Genomic DNA, 21,206 nt, shown 5'->3' on the forward strand with positions numbered 1-21,206 from the left:
GAATCGGTGTCTGGAGATCTTCCAAAATCGCTACTAACACACCTGAATAATAAGGGTAACCATTTGGTGAAGCATTTATGATGACTTTTGTGGTACCGTGTTTACCGTATCCCATTCCCGAAGGTATTGAACCAACATCAAGTAATCTCGCTTTGAGCGGTAAGCCGAATATTGAGACGTGCGTTCGTCGGCGAAAAGTACGGTTGTTGGTTGAGGGCAGAAATCGTTGATAATAATTCCTAATGTTCAGGCCCTTTTCAAGTAGGCGGTTTTACGATGTTTGAGTTTTCATGACAATTTCTACTACTGACGAGCGGTAAATAAGTTGTACACCCTCAAGATCGTTAATAGGCCTTTCGGTTTCGAGTGCGAGTAGAATATCCTTGATAGTGAATTTGCATTGTAATTTCGACAGCAGAGTTTTTGGAAGCTGTGCTTTAATTTCATCTTTTGGGTATGACGCTTCGGCTTGGTCGTAGTTTCTTTTCGCGAAGTTAATCTTTTGATGGTCTTCGACGGTCGGCACAGCGATGTTGTTTTGAGTACGTTTCTCGATTGAAGTTTCCATCTCAGTCGGGACTGCAGAATTCGGCAAAGTAGAGTTCAGGCATTCCAATACGATCCGCGTGGAATAAAGATCTTTAAACTCAGCCATATTACAATCGCTAAGTTCGTCTTCACTGTAGGACATCTCAATTCGATGCTCCAGGTCGTCTAAAGTTAGATGGTCTCGTACTTGTTCCATGCGTTCAAGCAGGACTTTCGCGGTCTTCATCGTTTCAAAAGAATATCTTCTTGAGTTCGACTGCGATTTCATAATGCAGAGCATTCTAAAATTAAAAACTCTCCAAGACTTAATAACAAACCTCTAAATCTTTAAAAAACCACTGCCTTGGCTAGTAACTAAGACTCTTGATCTTAGCCATTAAGACGAAAAACGATAGGTTAACAATGCAGACATAGTCGGACTGACGCCGTCTTTAACAATGTACTTGTGGTTTGAATTAGTTCGTCTAACCATTTTCGTCGTCGTTATCATCAGCAGCATCATCATCATCAGCAGCTGAGCCTATTGGCGATGTTGGACACTCTAAAAGTTAAGAATTTTTCTTATTTTCAATCTGGGCCGCGCTTAGCAGTAGTGCAAAGCCGAAGCAACTCGTGGTCATGGCAAGGTAAACCTATGATCCGATGACCTAATGCCAAAAATCAGATTAATATATGAGCCGGACTGTGGTGGCGTACCAGATTCTAAAGTGATAAGAACTGATACTTTTTTTTTTTTTTTTTTATTAAAAAAAATAGTTTAAAAGTGGTAAAGGTAGTTTTGTATAAAAATCGGCATATTGCATCATATAATGAGAAATGCGAGTGAAAATTTTCGAGGGTGTTGTCTCTAGTCGCTTTTTGGTATTTAGCGTTCCATACATATCGTATTTCTTGTTTAATAGATTCTACTTTTTTATTTGCTTTTATATCTTTTCTTTCTTTAATTTTGGCGTGTTTTGCTCGCCATATTTCACTTAGTGTTATATGTGTAATTGTTGTTATTGTTTTAGCTTTTTTATCTGTGTTTGGGAGATCTTCAAGATTTGTCATAAAATTCGTTCGAATAATATTAAAAGGTTTATAAAGTCGAAATCTATCATATATGGGTTCTGTTTGTTTCCAGACTGATCTGGCACTTTTGCTGAATACGAGAGGGTGTAGCGTGGATTCGAGTTGACTACACGTTTTACGTAATGCAATTCCTCGACAACGGTTTTTTTTCCATAACATTACTTTTTTAAGCGTTGGGAGGCTGTTGTGAATTAGACGCCACCACGTATTCATGCTTAGTCCCTGTGCGTAAGAGTTGAAACTTCTTTCCCATATTTTATTCCACTTTAGTGGTTTTTGGAACAATGATTGCCAAAACGTTTGAAGTTTATTTTTGCTTTTGTTGTTTTCGAATTTTGAAGGTATGTTATATATGTTTTTTGAGTTTTTTGTTTTTAGCGAGAAAATATCTTTATTTACTTTTATAACATCTATTATGCCTTGATAGTAAAAGGGAGGTGGGTTATGAGTTTTAGGGAAGTTATTTATGGTTTGAAATTTCCATTGGTGGTATGATTTCCTACTTTTAGTAATGATGTGGCTAGTAAATATTTTTTCAGGTAGATGGAATAATGTGGTTGTTTGTATTCTTTAATTTGAAGCATTTGCTTCGCCCTTAGAGATACACTTAGAGAATATTTCGGTCTAGGATTCCCAAACCTCCTTGATGTATTGGCAAATTTAAAATGTCTCGTTTTATTGGTTCGGCCTACTCACTCTGCCATTGGTATTTAGATGTTTCTTTTAAGATATTTGTTTTGTTTTCTTCCGATATTGAAAATATGTCTCCTACAAACCGTGTTTTGGATAGGGCTAGAGTGTTGGCAAAAATGGCTTTGCATATTATGAAGACGTTTCTATATTTAAAGGTTTTGGTTTTCTTGGTAAAGTGTTGTCTTGCGTTCTTCCAGTTTATACTTGATGTATATGCGAGATCAGTATGGAAGAGAATGCCTTAGATTTTTATTCCACTAAAGTTTGACCATTTAATGTTATAACTTTCTTGGGTAAAGGCTTTAGTCGTATTTTCGAATTCGATATAATTAAAACCTCCAAGTGCTAGTGCCTTGGTTTTGAGTCAGTTAATATTAGATCCGGAGGTCATTTTGGAATGTTGATGGGTTTTGAAGACTTCTACTAAAGATTTTTTATGAAGATATGTCTGCATATTGCATAAGTTTTAGGTTAGTTTTTTTTCCTGGAATTGGTAATCCATCTATTTTTGTGTTTGTTTGTATGGCTAGACCGAGGGTTTCGACTAATATGCAGTATAGCATAAAAGAGATTGGGTTGCCTTGTCGAACTCCTCTACAGACCTGAAAAGGCTCGCTCATGAATCCAATATTTAAAATTATTGATTGGTTTTGTTCAAGTGTGTGCATTATAGCGTTTACGAAGTTTTTGCCGAGGTTAAATTTTGTCATTATTTTAAAGAGGAAGTTCCTATCAATCTTATCAAAAGCTTTTTCCTGGTCGATCGTTAGTAAAAAGCTTTTGATGTTTTTCTCATTTGTGTAATGAATTAAATCTTTAACAAGGTGTAAATTTGAGAAAATATTTCTTCCGGGAATTGTACATGTTTGTGATGTTCCAAGAATAATGTTCAAAATATGGCTAATCGAAGTGACAGAGCCTTAGTTATTATATTGTAGTCCGCACAAAGAAGCTAGATTTGTCTCCAGTTTTTTAGCTCTGATGGGTCTGCTTCTTTAAAGATTAGGCTTATGAGTGTTATTCGCTGTGACCAGCTTAAAACGTTTCCGTTCATCTCCATAATGTTCCAACATTCCTGGTATAGCTCCGCTGGTATACCATCTAATCCCGGAGTCTTACCTTTTTTAAGTGTCTTTGCAGCTCGGCAAAGTTCATTGCTTGTAAACTTTTGGTTTAGAGCGTTGTTTTGCTCGTCGGTGAGTGTTTGGGTTATATTTTCTAGGAATATTTTTTGAGTTTCACTGCAAAGGGTTGATGCACTATACAGCTCTTTGTAAAAGGATCTAATTGTATTAAGGATATTTATCTGGTTGGTATGTAATGTGTCTCCGTCTTTTATTTCCTTTATGGCTTTCTTCTTCTGATTATTTTGTTCTATAAAAAGTAAAGATTTTGATGGTATTTCTCCATCTTTAATTAAAATCTGTTTCGTTTTTATGAAGATTCCACCAGCATTTGCTAATTTTTTATTTCGTTTTGTAGGTATTTTATTTTTTCGGAATTTTCGTTGGCAATTTTATATTGTAGTTTATGAATTTTTTTTTTGTTTTTTGATTTTTATTTAGCAGAGCATTTTATAGCTTTTATTCTAATTTTACATTTTACAATATCCCACCATTGACTTAAGTCCTCATATTCGTTTTTTTTCTTCTTAAGTTTAGTAACATATTTTATTAAATTTTCCTTAGAAACTCTATCACTTAAAAGGTTCGTATTTAGGTGCCAGTAACCTGGCCCTCGTTTCTAATGTTTTTGGTAGTGCATTGACAAAAGAAAATTTTATGGTCACTGAGTTTGTTGTCATATATTTTAGATTCTAATTGGATTTCTTTATTTCCTAAAGTATATATCCTGTCTATTCTGCTTCTATATGTTTTATCACTTTTCTCAAACGTGAACGCTCTAGCATAAGGGTATGTTTCACGGAAAACATCATGTATTTCGTATTTGTCAGTGAGTTTTTTTAAGTTATATTTCCCTAACGTGTTATTTTTATTATAGGCGTCACCGCCTTCTCGATTTAAATTTGGGTTTTCAACCATGTTGAAATCACCAGCTAGGAATAGAAATTCTGATTTGTTGATGTGTTTTTCTTGTTTTTCAAAGAAATGTTCTTTTTGTTGTGGGTCATTTGATCCATAAACATTTATTACTCCTATATTTTTACTTTTCAGGTTTAAGTTAGCAGCAATAATTCTGCCATTTTTTCCACATTTATAAAAAGATTCATTATATTGTGTCTTTTGCTGTCAGTGTTTAGTCCATTGACATTTATGGTAAGTAATCGTACAGCCATTATAATTTCTTTTTTGTTTTGTTTTTGTGTTTTTCTAGATTTTTCTATTTTTATTTTGCATTTAGGATTTTATATTTTTGTTTTGATATTTATTTAGGTAAGGATGTATATATATTCGACTCTTTAGGTCGAATATGGGCGTTGCCCATCAGTAAAAATATGTCCCACTATATTTGATCTTTTATAGTCTGATAACTTTTGGGTTTCGGATGACGTTTTCCTTTATTTTCCATTTGCTTCTATAAACGGTCCTTCTTCATCCATTTCATTGTTTTGTTGATCTTTTATACTACATTCGCTAGTACTTGTTTCGCTTATATATTGGAAATGTTTAGTGTCTGTTTTTAAATTTAAAACTTCACATTTCTTTTCAGTTGCTGAAATAGGTAACTCTGAGTTTGTTGTTTCATTTACTAATGTTTGGTTGTGGTTTTCTGTTAATGCAATAATTGGGGATAGAGAGGTTGTGTTTTTTGAATCGATTAATTTGGCATTTTCACTTTGGTCCTTTTTCCTTTCAGGTTTGTTATTGTTTTTCTTTGGAAGAAAGTTTTCTTGCCCTGTATAAATGGCTTTGACTTTACAACCTTGGATTATGATGTTTTTAGGTATGGGAATTTTAATATTTTCCATCTTAGCGACAAGTATACCAGAATAATATTTAGTTTGATTTTCTGGAGTTTTTTTATTAACAGGTCTGTTGTAGACATGTTTGCCGTGACCCATCATTTCTAAGTCTGTTTCAACTTGTATGTTTTCAAATTCGAGTGGTAGGCCTAGGATAGAGACAGCAACACTCTTGCTTATTTGTCTTGTAGATGTTGAATTGGTAAAGCGATGGTGACACCCCTTTATATTTAATCTTTTTACAAGAATATAATTTTTTGTTTTGTTGTCCTTATAAGTTAGTTCGAGGATTGTGTTTCCTCGAATTATTTGCGCTCCCGCGAGACCCTCATCTAAGTTTTTATCTTCCAGGGCAAATAACACATCATTTATGGTGACGTTTGTTGCTACTGGACAAAGAAGAGTTTTATGAAGATGTCTTAGTTTAGGATTTAAATGTTGTTGATTTTTTTTTATTTAGGCGTATGATAGTTGCGGAGCTACAGATTGTTCATCATCGCAGCTATCAACGCACACATTCTGTATTATGGTTGTTATATCATGGTGTGTAAAGATAAGTTCCTCGCAATCCATGACTTATAAAGGTTTTAGAAAGAAACCCTTATTATTCTAAAATTTATAATCTCAGTCAATTAGACTAAGATAGAGTCTCTATATTTGCTTAAATTAGCAACCCGTGGTAAGGGTAGGATGAAACAATACTAAGCTATACTAAATTATACTGATCCTATAAAAAGGCAAGTAGAAGCTGATTAAATACACGTAGGTATTTAAGTTAAAGCACCGTTGTCTCAGGCTAAAACCATATGATCCTAGAGATTAGGTCGAGAAGCGATAACTAAACACTGCAGACATAGTCGGACTGACGCCGTCTTCAACAATATTCTTGTGGTTTGAATCAGTACGTCTAATCATTTTCGTTGTCGTCATCATCAGCAGCAGCTGAGACCATTGGCGATGTTGGACACACTAAAAGTCAAGACAATTTTTCTTATTTTCAATCTGGGCCGCGCTCAGCAGTAGTGCAAAGCCGAGGCAACCCGTGGTCAGGGCAAGGTAAACCTATGATCCCATGACCAAATGCCAAAAATCAGATTCATATATGAGCCGGACTGTGCCGGCGTACCAGATAATAAACTAATAAGAAAAGATACCAACTAGTCCAAAGCCCAAGATAGCAAAGTGTATTTTAAATTTTTTGTTTTTGTTATATTGTTTTATATTTTTATCTAATTATGTTATTTTAATATTTTTGTTCGTATTTTATTTGTGTACTTTTGTTTGATTATCAAGTGTTAATAAAGTAACTCTTGGATGTGACATTTTAACCTTGCAACGGTTTTATTTATATTTTATTTTGTGTTTTTTGTTTTTTGTTGATTATTGTAGCCATTATTATAATTATAATTGTTTATTTGTTATTTTTTAAGTTTTTGCATGACCTAGAACGAAAAAACGATGAACGAAAAAGCGAAAATTTGAACGGTGTCGAGATCATTAAGCCATATTTTAGAAATTAAATCGTAATTCTGTATTGCTATCTTTACTAAGAACATTATTAAATGAAAAGGTTTTATGAAAACCTCAAATGTTGTTTTGTCTTAGGTATGGGTCAAATCATCCAAAAAAATCAAAAAATGTCACCCTATGTTTGGGATTTTGCTAATTTTTTTATATGTTATATGGTTTATGAAAATTAAGAATAATTGAAATTTGGAACCTCTAACCCCTTACGGTTCTTGAGATATTTAGGTTTCAATTTTCTTATTTATGCTGACTCAGCATTTTTTGTAAATGTATTTTTGTCATTAAATAGCAATAATTAATGGACGAAATAAGGTATCATTCTGAAATTTGGTACATAGACAATCTTCCATATGGCGGATACAAATATTAAATTAAAAAAATTTTTAGACCACGTTAAGTACATGTAAATTGAATAATAATGGCATTTATTTTGGGGTATTTTGACGGTCAAATTTGTGATGTCACCTTGACAATTTTTTTTTAGGCATTACTATAACTTACAATACAGGTATCAAACTTCACTATTAATTAAAAATATATTATTGCATTTTTTGACTTTTCTAAATTTAGCCTTTAAAGTAAATAAATGCTGAGTCAGCATAAAATTTATTGCTAACTTATTAATGAAAAAATTAGCTATATCTTAATTTCTGGTTGTAAAAAGTCATTTTCAAAGTCATTTTGAAGGCAATAATAGATGTATATAAATATAAATTCTAAATTTTATGTACCTGGGGTAGGCCTCCCCCCCGCCCTCTAAAAAAAAACCGAAAATTTTCCTAATTTTGTAAAAAAATATTTTTAAAGTTATTTTGAGAGCAATGATAAATTTTTAGGTATTTATAAATATTTAGTGGGGTAGGCTTCCCCCTCACCTGCCCTACCACGAAAAAAATATATATATTTTGCTAATTTTGTTATACCAATAAAATAAGGATTGCTTTCTTAAAATTTTTCCATCAAGCTTTTGGATGCCAGCTAGGTTGGGGGTCGCAATTAGGCATATTACCAAATCTTTACAAAAATGTTTTAATGAAAATATATAAAGACAAGTTACCAAGAGATTTTTATTTGTGTGGCCAAATTGTGCTAATTACACATACAATTATATTGTAACTATATTTAAAAAAATTATATACAAGTATAAAAATAATGACGCAATAGAAACTTTTTCTAAAAATCTTGATTATTTTGTTCAATAATTTTTGCCAACTCAATTTCTGAAATTTTGTATACACGACCATTTGTTGTAGATGGCGGATCAATGGTACATAAAATATGATTTGATGGGACCCAACACATATCTTATCATGCAGGCCAAGAAAAACTTGGACTGGGACCATGTGGGTGCATAAATTGAATTTTATAATCTCCTTCTCCTTCATCTTTTTTGTTTATAATTCCAATCCACCAAAAGCTGTCATACATGCAAGCTACATAGTCCATATGATTATAAATAACTTGCTGCACAACCAGCTCATTTGGTATCTGCACAAGCTTAAATGTCTGAACATCAGTTTGTTGACTCATCCTTTTAAAAGAAATTGTATATTTATCAATTGGTATAAAATGGTGAAAGGATCTTGTTCCCAGCAAGGTTCTTCCTATAGTAAACCTTGGTTGCAATGATGATCGTACTTCATTTATTTCTATTTTATAAACTAAAATAAATTGAATGTTTTTTATATTGGTTACACAAAATTCAAACATCTTATCTACCTCCAAAATCTGTCCAGTCAATGTTCTTTTTAAACTAGCTGGTGCAGTTAATCGTCTTACTGTGCCGCCAATGCCATCACAAGCAGACTTACCATGGCTAGTAGCAAAAAAAACCCATTCAGCATCAATATCAAAGTCTTCTTTGTGATGACAAAGATTAGTAAAGTTTTTATATTGTGCTGCACATCCATCAGTGAAGTATTTAATATTACTAATCTGTAGAATGTTTGCCTTAATGTAATTGGTAATGAGCTGTTGTATTTTATATACAAAGTATACATCATGCTCAGCGTCATCAGAAAGGATGCAAAATGACTTTAATAGTAGTTTATCATTTGATTTATAGTAAATAATAATAGGGTGAAGTGTACATTTTGGTTTATTCCAATGGTAACTTTGCACCTCATCCTGAACAATAAATTGGAAGTTCTCTGCAAAGTCACCCAACACTATACACTCATTTTGATTTAATAACTCTTTACAGCCTTTGAGGTACTTGGCTTGACTTTTAGCTATAAGTGAATGAGATGTTAATTTATCTATTTTATTGCAATAAGGTCGATAACATCTTCAATATTAATTTTTTGATTGATCAGCGTAGTTCTATCTGTATGCTGCCATTGGTTAATTGTTATTTCTTTATCGCTGTTGTCAAACTTTGCTGTTAAGAATTCTTTTAAAGCAGCAATACCAGGGCATAACGGACATCGATGTAACATGCACTCTACATTATCCCTATTGCAAACAATCATCTCCATCAAATCTCTATAGTCTTTGTCAATTTTAAGAGCATCAGTTAACAACTTAACATTCTGATGATAGGTACAGACACAAACACAGTGGGTGCCAGACGAGTTTGTGGTTATACACCATCTAGGGCGAAGGCTGCAAAACTTAGAAAATCCGGCGTTTAAGTTAGAATGTTGGAATTTAAATGCTACATATAGTTCCTTTAAATTAATCAATATTAGTCTTTTTTGCATGTGTTGCCTGTACCCTATACTCACAAAATCTTTTTTTCCAGGCAGCATTCGTGTGTACTCGTCACTTTGATAAAAGCTATTAACAAGATCAATGGTTGCGTGGAAAAGCGACTTTCCTTTTTTTGATGATGGTTTATGCAAAATTCCATGTTTTTTTTAGCTTTTCTAGCTTCTCGTACTAGGTAATTAGATACGTACTAGGTAATTAGATACTAGGTAAAAATTCTGCAGACTTTGCGAGTGACCATGATTCTGGAGTTTGTGGTAATATCTGAATTTTTGCGGAGTATGATGTCATATTTTTTATCTTATCTTTCAATTCATTTAAAAGTGAGTATAGATCGTCAATTTGGTTATCAATTGAAGAACTTAATGGTGTACAAGATGGTGTCAATGTAATCATTGGATCAATATCATAAACTTTTTTTATTTTGTTTGCTGTTGCTCCAGTTATTTGATCAAATTTTCTTTTGGCAGCTGGTAATCGTTGGTGTTTTGGAATTGATTTAAGCTTAATAGGTGACACACCTATAGATCCAAGACTTTCATTGAGAGATGAACGTTGTTCTTGTTCAGGCTCAATCCTACTATAGCATTGATCAATTGATTTTAATTCTTTATTTATACAATGTACCCTTTTGTAACAAGTACTGCATAATTTCCACCCAGGTACAGCAGCAATGTCTTGTGTTTTTAGAGTTATTGCCATTGATAGCGATATCTTCACATTTCCTATGAAAAAAAGGAAACAATCATTTCTAAAAACTAATATCAACTCACCATCATTGTAAAGAACAAATGAGTGTAATTGTTACTTTATAAATGTACCTAATTTTTTTTAAATTCATTTAATTACTATTTTAATCAAAATAATAAACTGTTTCATCAAAATAGTATAAAAATTACCTTTCACATTTTTCTTTCGATTTCCATGTTTTTTATATAGATTACAGCATTTCTGAAATTTTCTTTCAAATGCAATTCCAAAGTATTCTCTATGATAATAGCAAACTGTTGTTAACAATTTTTCACAATCAAATAAACCAGCTCTCCATAATAACTCTTGTTTTTCAACACTTGAAAACGCTGATAGATCTAAAAGGCCTTGTCTTCTTGTTAAACCTTGCTTGTGGCAATCAACATTACATTCTAATCCTATGGAACACTTTTCCATAATTTAAACTTTTTAATCTATTCATCTATAAAAATCTGATTTTGAAAAATTTTACTAAATAAATTTTTTTAGAAATACCATTCACATTATTTAGTTTATGGAAAACTATTTATACAAATTATTTGTTAGGATGTGTCAATGACTTCCTTATACTATGACTTATTTATACAAATTATTTATACAAATATTCCTTATTCCTATGACTTATTTATACAAATTATTTGTTAGGATGTGTCTAAGTTATATGACTTCCTTATATATATATGATGAAAAGGTAATTAAATTTTATTTTATTTACCAATCATTTAGTATAATTTATAACATTCATTAATTAGTTAAGTAAATATAAAATTGCTGCAAAGTAATAGGAAACTAATATTTACAACACGGAATTTTTGTTAAACCTTGCTTGTTGCAGTCAACATTACATTCTAATCCAATAGAACACTTTTCCATCATTTAAAGTTTTTAATCTATTTGAAAAATCTGATTTTTATATATTTTACTAAATAAATTTATTTAGAAATACCATGAACATTATTTGGTTTATAGAAAACTCTTATTACAAATTATTTGTTAGGATGTGTCATATTATATGACTTCCTTATATATATATGATTAAAAGGTAATTAAATTTTATTTTATTTACCAATCATATAGTATCATTCATAACATTCTTTAATTAGTTAAGCAAATATAAAATTCCTGCAAAGTAACAGTAAACTAATATTTACAGAATGAAGTCTAAACAGAAGCAATAAAATAAAAATGGGGGAGGAGGAAGGGAAGCCTCCCTCAGGTACCAAATATTTATAAATACGTATACATTTATCATTGCCCTCAAAATGAATTAAAAAAAACTTTTTACAAAATTAGAAAAATTTTCGTTTTTATGAGAGGGCTGGGGGTCCTACCCCAGGTACGAGAAATTTTGAATTTATATTTATATACATCTATTATTGCCTTCAAAATGACTTTGAAAAAGACTAATTTTTTTATAATTAAGATAGCAATAAATTTTATGCTGACTCAGCATTTATATAAGCTTTAGTTAAAAGGCTGAATTTAGAAAAGTCAAAAAATGCAATAATATATTTTTAATTAATAGTGAAGTTTGATACCTGTATTGTAAGTTATAGTAATGCCTAAAAAAAAATTGTCAAGGTGACATCACAAATTTGACCGTCAAAATACCCCAAAATAAATGCCATTATTATTCAATTTACATGTACTTAACGTGGTCTAAAAATTTTTTTAATTTAATATTTGTATCCGCCATATGGAAGATTGTCTATGTACCAAATTTCAGAATGATACCTTATTTCGTCCATTAATTATTGCTATTTAATGACAAAAATACATTTACAAAAAATGCTGAGTCAGCATAAATAAGAAAATTGAAACCTAAATATCTCAAGAACCGTAAGGGGTTAGAGGTTCCAAATTTCAATTATTCTTAATTTTCATAAACCATATAACATATAAAAAAATTAGCAAAATCCCAAACATAGGGTGACATTTTTTGATTTTTTTGGATGATTTGACCCATACCTAAGACAAAACAACATTTGAGGTTTTCATAAAACCTTTTCATTTAATAATGTTCTTAGTAAAGATAGCAATACAGAATTACGATTTAATTTCTAAAATATGGCTTAATGATCTCGACACCGTTCAAATTTTCGCTTTTTCGTTCATCGTTTTTTCGTTCTAGGTCATGCAAAAACTTAAAAAATAACAAATAAACAATTATAATTATAATAATGGCTACAATAATCAACAAAAAACAAAAAACACAAAATAAAATATAAATAAAACCGTTGCAAGGTTAAAATGTCACATCCAAGAGTTACTTTATTAACACTTGATAATCAAACAAAAGTACACAAATAAAATACGAACAAAAATATTAAAATAACATAATTAGATAAAAATATAAAACAATATAACAAAAACAAAAAATTTAAAATACACTTTGCTATCTTGGGCTTTGGACTAGTTGGTATCTTTTCTTATTAGTTTATTATCTGGTACGCCGGCACAGTCCGGCTCATATATGAATCTGATTTTTGGCATTTGGTCATGGGATCATAGGTTTACCTTGCCCTGACCACGGGTTGCCTCGGCTTTGCACTACTGCTGAGCGCGGCCCAGATTGAAAATAAGAAAAATTGTCTTGACTTTTAGTGTGTCCAACATCGCCAATGGTCTCAGCTGCTGCTGATGATGACGACAACGAAAATGATTAGACGTACTGATTCAAACCACAAGAATATTGTTGAAGACGGCGTCAGTCCGACTATGTCTGCAGTGTTTAGTTATCGCTTCTCGACCTAATCTCTAGGATCATATGGTTTTAGCCTGAGACAACGGTGCTTTAACTTAAATACCTACGTGTATTTAATCAGCTTCTACTTGCCTTTTTATAGGATCAGTATAATTTAGTATAGCTTAGTATTGTTTCATCCTACCCTTACCACGGGTTGCTAATTTAAGCAAATATAGAGACTCTATCTTAGTCTAATTGACTGAGATTATAAATTTTAGAATAATAAGGGTTTCTTTCTAAAACCTTTATAAGTCATGGATTGCGAGGAACTTATCTTTACACACCATGATATAACAACCATAATACAGAATGTGTGCGTTGATAGCTGCGATGATGAACAATCTGTAGCTCCGCAACTATCATACGCCTAAATAAAAAAAAATCAACAACATTTAAATCCTAAACTAAGACATCTTCATAAAACTCTTCTTTGTCCAGTAGCAACAAACGTCACCATAAATGATGTGTTATTTGCCCTGGAAGATAAAAACTTAGATGAGGGTCTCGCGGGAGCGCAAATAATTCGAGGAAACACAATCCTCGAACTAACTTATAAGGACAACAAAACAAAAAATTATATTCTTGTAAAAAGATTAAATATAAAGGGGTGTCACCATCGCTTTACCAATTCAACATCTACAAGACAAATAAGCAAGAGTGTTGCTGTCTCTATCCTAGGCCTACCACTCGAATTTGAAAACATACAAGTTGAAACAGACTTAGAAATGATGGGTCACGGCAAACATGTCTACAACAGACCTGTTAATAAAAAAACTCCAGAAAATCAAACTAAATATTATTCTGGTATACTTGTCGCTAAGATGGAAAATATTAAAATTCCCATACCTAAAAACATCATAATCCAAGGTTGTAAAGTCAAAGCCATTTATACAGGGCAAGAAAACTTTCTTCCAAAGAAAAACAATAACAAACCTGAAAGGAAAAAGGACCAAAGTGAAAATGCCAAATTAATCGATTCAAAAAACACAACCTCTCTATCCCCAATTATTGCATTAACAGAAAACCACAACCAAACATTAGTAAATGAAACAACAAACTCAGAGTTACCTATTTCAGCAACTGAAAAGAAATGTGAAGTTTTAAATTTAAAAACAGACACTAAACATTTCCAATATATAAGCGAAACAAGTACTAGCGAATGTAGTATAAAAGATCAACAAAACAATGAAATGGATGAAGAAGGACCGTTTATAGAAGCAAATGGAAAATAAAGGAAAACGTCATCCGAAACCCAAAAGTTATCAGACTATAAAAGATCAAATATAGTGGGACATATTTTTACTGATGGGCAACGCCCATATTCGACCTAAAGAGTCGAATATATATACATCCTTACCTAAATAAATATCAAAACAAAAATATAAAATCCTAAATGCAAAATAAAAATAGAAAAATCTAGAAAAACACAAAAACAAAACAAAAAAGAAATTATAATGGCTGTACGATTACTTACCATAAATGTCAATGGACTAAACACTGACAGCAAAAGACACAATATAATGAATCTTTTTATAAATGTGGAAAAAATGGCAGAATTATTGCTGCTAACTTAAACCTGAAAAGTAAAAATATAGGAGTAATAAATGTTTATGGATCAAATGACCCACAACAAAAAGAACATTTCTTTGAAAAACAAGAAAAACACATCAACAAATCAGAATTTCTATTCCTAGCTGGTGATTTCAACATGGTTGAAAACCCAAATTTAAATCGAGAAGGCGGTGACGCCTATAATAAAAATAACACGTTAGGGAAATATAACTTAAAAAAACTCACTGACAAATACGAAATACATGATGTTTTCCGTGAAACATACCCTTATGCTAGAGCGTTCACGTTTGAGAAAAGTGATAAAACATATAGAAGCAGAATAGACAGGATATATACTTTAGGAAATAAAGAAATCCAATTAGAATCTAAAATATATGACAACAAACTCAGTGACCATAAAATTTTCTTTTGTCAATGCACTACCAAAAACATTAGAAACGAGGGCCAGGTTACTGGCACCTAAATACGAACCTTTTAAGTGATAGAGTTTCTAAGGAAAATTTAATAAAATATGTTACTAAACTTAAGAAGAAAAAAAACGAATATGAGGACTTAAGTCAATGGTGGGATATTGTAAAATGTAAAATTAGAATAAAAGCTATAAAATGCTCTGCTAAATAAAAATCAAAAAACAAAAAAAAAATTCATAAACTACAATATAAAATTGCCAACGAAAATTCCGAAAAAATAAAATACCTACAAAACGAAATAAAAAATTAGCAAATGCTGGTGGAATCTTCATAAAAACGAAACAGATTTTAATTAAAGATGGAGAAATACCATCAAAATCTTTACTTTTTATAGAACAAAATAATCAGAAGAAGAAAGCCATAAAGGAAATAAAAGACGGAGACACATTACATACCAACCAGATAAATATCCTTAATACAATTAGATCCTTTTACAAAGAGCTGTATAGTGCATCAACCCTTTGCAGTGAAACTCAAAAAATATTCCTAGAAAATATAACCCAAACACTCACCGACGAGCAAAACAACGCTCTAAACCAAAAGTTTACAAGCAATGAACTTTGCCGAGCTGCAAAGACACTTAAAAAAGGTAAGACTCCGGGATTAGATGGTATACCAGCGGAGCTATACCAGGAATGTTGGAACATTATGGAGATGAACGGAAACGTTTTAAGCTGGTCACAGCGAATAACACTCATAAGCCTAATCTTTAAAGAAGCAGACCCATCAGAGCTAAAAAACTGGAGACAAATCTAGCTTCTTTGTGCGGACTACAATATAATAACTAAGGCTCTGTCACTTCGATTAGCCATATTTTGAACATTATTCTTGGAACATCACAAACATGTACAATTCCCGGAAGAAATATTTTCTCAAATTTACACCTTGTTAAAGATTTAATTCATTACACAAATGAGAAAAACATCAAAAGCTTTTTACTAACGATCGACCAGGAAAAAGCTTTTGATAAGATTGATAGGAACTTCCTCTTTAAAATAATGACAAAATTTAACCTCGGCAAAAACTTCGTAAACGCTATAATGCACACACTTGAACAAAACCAATCAATAATTTTAAATATTGGATTCATGAGCGAGCCTTTTCAGGTCTGTAGAGGAGTTCGACAAGGCAACCCAATCTCTTTTATGCTATACTGCATATTAGTCGAAACCCTCGGTCTAGCCATACAAACAAACACAAAAATAGATGGATTACCAATTCCAGGAAAAAAAACTAACCTAAAACTTATGCAATATGCAGACATATCTTCATAAAAAATCTTTAGTAGAAGTCTTCAAAACCCATCAACATTCCAAAATGACCTCCGGATCTAATATTAACTGACTCAAAACCAAGGCACTAGCACTTGGAGGTTTTAATTATATCGAATTCGAAAATACGACTAAAGCCTTTACCCAAGAAAGTTATAACATTAAATGGTCAAACTTTAGTGGAATAAAAATCTAAGGCATTCTCTTCCATACTGATCTCGCATATACATCAAGTATAAACTGGAAGAACGCAAGACAACACTTTACCAAGAAAACCAAAACCTTTAAATATAGAAACGTCTTCATAATATGCAAAGCCATTTTTGCCAACACTCTAGCCCTATCCAAAACACGGTTTGTAGGAGACATATTTTCAATATCGGAAGAAAACAAAACAAATATCTTAAAAGAAACATCTAAATACCAATGGCAGAGTGAGTAGGCCGAACCAATAAAACGAGACATTTTAAATTTGCCAATACATCAAGGAGGTTTGGGAATCCTAGACCGAAATATTCTCTAAGTGTATCTCTAAGGGCGAAGCAAATGCTTCAAATTAAAGAATACAAACAACCACATTATTCCATCTACCTGAAAAAATATTTACTAGCCACATCATTACTAAAAGTAGGAAATCATACCACCAATGGAAATTTCAAACCATAAATAACTTCCCTAAAACTCATAACCCACCTCCCTTTTACTATCAAGGCATAATAGATGTTATAAAAGTAAATAAAGATATTTTCTCGCTAAAAACAAAAAACTCAAAAAACATATATAACATACCTTCAAAATTCGAAAACAACAAAAGCAAAAATAAACTTCAAACGTTTTGGCAATCATTGTTCCAAAAACCACTAAAGTGGAATAAAATATGGGAAAGAAGTTTCAACTCTTACGCACAGGGACTAAGCATGAATACGTGGTGGCGTCTAATTCACAACAGCCTCCCAACGCTTAAAAAAGTAATGTTATGGAAAAAAAACCGTTGTCGAGGAATTGCATTACGTAAAACGTGTAGTCAACTCGAATCCACGCTACACCCTCTCGTATTCAGCAAAAGTGCCAGATCAGTCTGGAAACAAACAGAACCCATATATGATAGATTTCGACTTTATAAACCTTTTAATATTATTCGAACGAATTTTATGACAAATCTTGAAGATCTCCCAAACACAGATAAAAAAGCTAAAACAATAACAACAATTACACATATAACACTAAGTGAAATATGGCGAGCAAAACACGCCAAAATTAAAGAAAGAAAAGATATAAAAGCAAATAAAAAAGTAGAATCTATTAAACAAGAAATACGATATGTATGGAACGCTAAATACCAAAAAGCGACTAGAGACAACACCCTCGAAAATTTTCACTCGCATTTCTCATTATATGATGCAATATGCCGATTTTTATACAAAACTACCTTTACCACTTTTAAACTATTTTTTTTAATAAAAAAAAAAAAAAAAAAGTATCAGTTCTTATCACTTTAGAATCTGGTACGCCACCACAGTCCGGCTCATATATTAATCTGATTTTTGGCATTAGGTCATCGGATCATAGGTTTACCTTGCCATGACCACGAGTTGCTTCGGCTTTGCACTACTGCTAAGCGCGGCCCAGATTGAAAATAAGAAAAATTCTTAACTTTTAGAGTGTCCAACATCGCCAATAGGCTCAGCTGCTGATGATGATGATGCTGCTGATGATAACGACGACGAAAATGGTTAGACGAACTAATTCAAACCACAAGTACATTGTTAAAGACGGCGTCAGTCCGACTATGTCTGCATTGTTAACCTATCGTTTTTCGTCTTAATGGCTAAGATCAAGAGTCTTAGTTACTAGCCAAGGCAGTGGTTTTTTAAAGATTTAGAGGTTTGTTATTAAGTCTTGGAGAGTTTTTAATTTTAGAATGCTCTGCATTATGAAATCGCAGTCGAACTCAAGAAGATATTCTTTTGAAACGATGAAGACCGCGAAAGTCCTGCTTGAACGCATGGAACAAGTACGAGACCATCTAACTTTAGACGACCTGGAGCATCGAATTGAGATGTCCTACAGTGAAGACGAACTTAGCGATTGTAATATGGCTGAGTTTAAAGATCTTTATTCCACGCGGATCGTATTGGAATGCCTGAACTCTACTTTGCCGAATTCTGCAGTCCCGACTGAGATGGAAACTTCAATCGAGAAACGTACTCAAAACAACATCGCTGTGCCGACCGTCGAAGACCATCAAAAGATTAACTTCGCGAAAAGAAACTACGACCAAGCCGAAGCGTCATACCCAAAAGATGAAATTAAAGCACAGCTTCCAAAAACTCTGCTGTCGAAATTACAATGCAAATTCACTATCAAGGATATTCTACTCGCACTCGAAACCGAAAGGCCTATTAACGATCTTGAGGGTGTACAACTTATTTACCGCTCGTCAGTAGTAGAAATTGTCATGAAAACTCAAACATCGTAAAACCGCCTACTTGAAAAGGGCCTGAACATTAGGAATTATTATCAACGATTTCTGCCCTCAACCAACAACCGTACTTTTCGCCGACGAACGCACGTCTCAATATTCGGCTTACCGCTCAAAGCGAGATTACTTGATGTTGGTTCAATACCTTCGGGAATGGGATACGGTAAACACGGTACCACAAAAGTCATCATAAATGCTTCACCAAATGGTTACCCTTATTATTCAGGTGTGTTAGTAGCGATTTTGGAAGATCTCCAGACACCGATTCCGGAAATCCTGTACATCAGAGGGCATCAAGTCCGAACAATGTACACCAGGGATCCCGTGTCGTCTGCGAGCGATTGTGTACAATCTTTCGAACAACATCCCGTTAAACCGTCTTCGAGTATCTGTCAAGATTCAAAAACAGCTGCAGAAAGAAACGAAGAAGTCAACCACCCTGAAGAAGCAGGTGTGGATTTGACTGTTGATCCGGAGGATCAACAGTCAAATCCACACCTGCGTTGAGTCCGTTCTGGATAACCAAAAGTTATCCAGAATGGACTCAACCCCAGCATGCTGGGGCAACTTATGGTTATCCTAAAGGGACCCTACGATAAAACAAAAGATGAAATTTTAAACGAGCAAGATCCTGCTATACGACGCTGCGTTAAAGACTATTATAATCGAAACAGTAAAGGCAACAAAAACTATTTAACGACGATAGTAAACAATCAGTAGAGGAAATATTGTGATGAAGTTGGAATATCGCGGTCAACCAAGTATGTAAGAGAATAATTTTTATTTTATTCCATTTATTACGATATATTTTTTTAAATTTTGTTTTTTACAAATGCGCGACTGAGAAAACTGTTAAATCTTTTATTTTAAATTCCTATTTTTGAAAATTTTAAATTTTTTGTGAATTAGAACAAAGTTTTTAATTATCTGTTATAGTTTTCTCAGTCATAAAAAATGGCAGTAAAAATATTATCGTTAAACGTCAACGGATTATATAACAATCAAAAAAGAGACTCTTTATTGACATTTTTTAAAAAATTTGATTCCTAAAAATGTACCAATAATCCTAATAAAAAAGTATTTTCATACAAACACTAAAACTATAAAAGTAGAATTGATAGGATATATGTTTCACACAATTTGTTAAATTTGAAACCAAAATGCGAATATAGTCAGGTAGGTTTAAGTGACCATGACTCGGTTTCCTGCGAAATCTTTCTCGAAAGGGAAAATCCGCGGGGACCGGGACTTTGGCACTTAAACACATCTTTACTAACTGACAAAAAAATTTTAGAAATGTTAAAACAAGAATTTGAAATTAATCATAAACAAAACTCTTTTGAAAACTCTAACCAAGGATGGAAATACGCTAAATTTATGGTTAGGGTTATCGCAGAAGAAAGAGGGCGACACTTAAGAAAGGAAAAAAGAGAAAAAAACTCTTGTTTTATAAAAAATTTTAAATTTAGAAGAATTTAAAAAGCGAAAGAGTTGAGACAAAAATTAACTTTATTAAAAAAGAGTTAAGTGAACTGAATAACAAAAAAGGGGTCTTTATCAGAACGAAACAAGAAATAATCGAAGAGGAAGAAATACCCTCAAGATCTTTATTTCTTATGGAAAAGACCAACCAAAGTAAAAAAACTATTAAAAATGTATTTTACAAAAATAAAACTTTTACTGACACCAATGACATCCAAAATGTTTTGAGAAAATTTTATAAAAATGTAAATCTTGACAATTCCATGCAAAAGCGCTTTGTTAGTTAAAATTAAAAATGTTTTAAAGGATGATGAAAATGCTTTTTTAAATATAAACATTAGCTCCTCTGAACTTTACCAAGTCTACAAAAAAATAAGTCCCCGGGTATTGACGGAATTTCTGTTGAATTCTGGCAATATACCTGGGGTATTTATGGGGATGAATTTACCCGGCTAACCAATCAAAACTATTTTGAAAACACTCAAAATCAGGTTCCTTGAACCCAGAGAACGGCAGTGATTAGTCTGAAGGATAGAGATTTGTCGCTGCTGCAGAACTTGAGGCCAATTCCATAGCTGACCACAAGATAGTCACGAAAGCGCTGGCACTCAGAATGGCCAAAGTTCTGCATAAAATCTTAGAATTGTCCCTAACATGCTCAGTACCTGGGAGAAATACTTTCTTAAATTTGTTTCTGGTCTGAGACATCATCCACTACACTGATAAAAAAAAAATCAGTGGTTTTTTGATGTCTCTGGACCAGGAAAAAGCTATTGACAAGATGGACAGAGCTTTTCTTGTAAAAGTCTTAGAAAAATTTAAATTTGGATACAATTTTGTAAATGCAATTGAACAAACTTTAAAAAATACGCAATCAATTATAACCAAAAACGGGTACCTGAGTAAACCCATTAAAATAAAAAGGGGAGTTCGACAGGGAGATCCGAACTCTTTAATGTTG

At 32.5% G+C, this 21,206-nt stretch overlaps 4 non-coding genes across 4 annotated transcripts; 2 read left to right on the forward strand and 2 right to left on the reverse strand.

Moving 5' to 3' along the window:
• Positions 1-1,116: 1,116 nt before the first annotated feature.
• Positions 1,117-1,308, reverse strand: LOC136077446 (U2 spliceosomal RNA). The gene has a single exon (XR_010637074.1). It is a non-coding gene; the product is annotated as a U2 spliceosomal RNA (small nuclear RNA).
• A 4,925-nt stretch (positions 1,309-6,233) lies between these two features.
• On the reverse strand, positions 6,234-6,426 carry LOC136077399 (U2 spliceosomal RNA). The gene has a single exon (XR_010637047.1). It is a non-coding gene; the product is annotated as a U2 spliceosomal RNA (small nuclear RNA).
• Positions 6,427-12,605: 6,179 nt separating this feature from the next.
• On the forward strand, positions 12,606-12,798 carry LOC136077400 (U2 spliceosomal RNA). The gene has a single exon (XR_010637048.1). It is a non-coding gene; the product is annotated as a U2 spliceosomal RNA (small nuclear RNA).
• Positions 12,799-17,723: 4,925 nt separating this feature from the next.
• On the forward strand, positions 17,724-17,915 carry LOC136077447 (U2 spliceosomal RNA). The gene has a single exon (XR_010637075.1). It is a non-coding gene; the product is annotated as a U2 spliceosomal RNA (small nuclear RNA).
• Positions 17,916-21,206: the final 3,291 nt, after the last annotated feature.

This window comes from Hydra vulgaris, chromosome 02 (assembly GCF_038396675.1).
Source record: "Hydra vulgaris chromosome 02, alternate assembly HydraT2T_AEP".
Classification (NCBI taxonomy): domain Eukaryota; kingdom Metazoa; phylum Cnidaria; class Hydrozoa; order Anthoathecata; family Hydridae; genus Hydra; species Hydra vulgaris.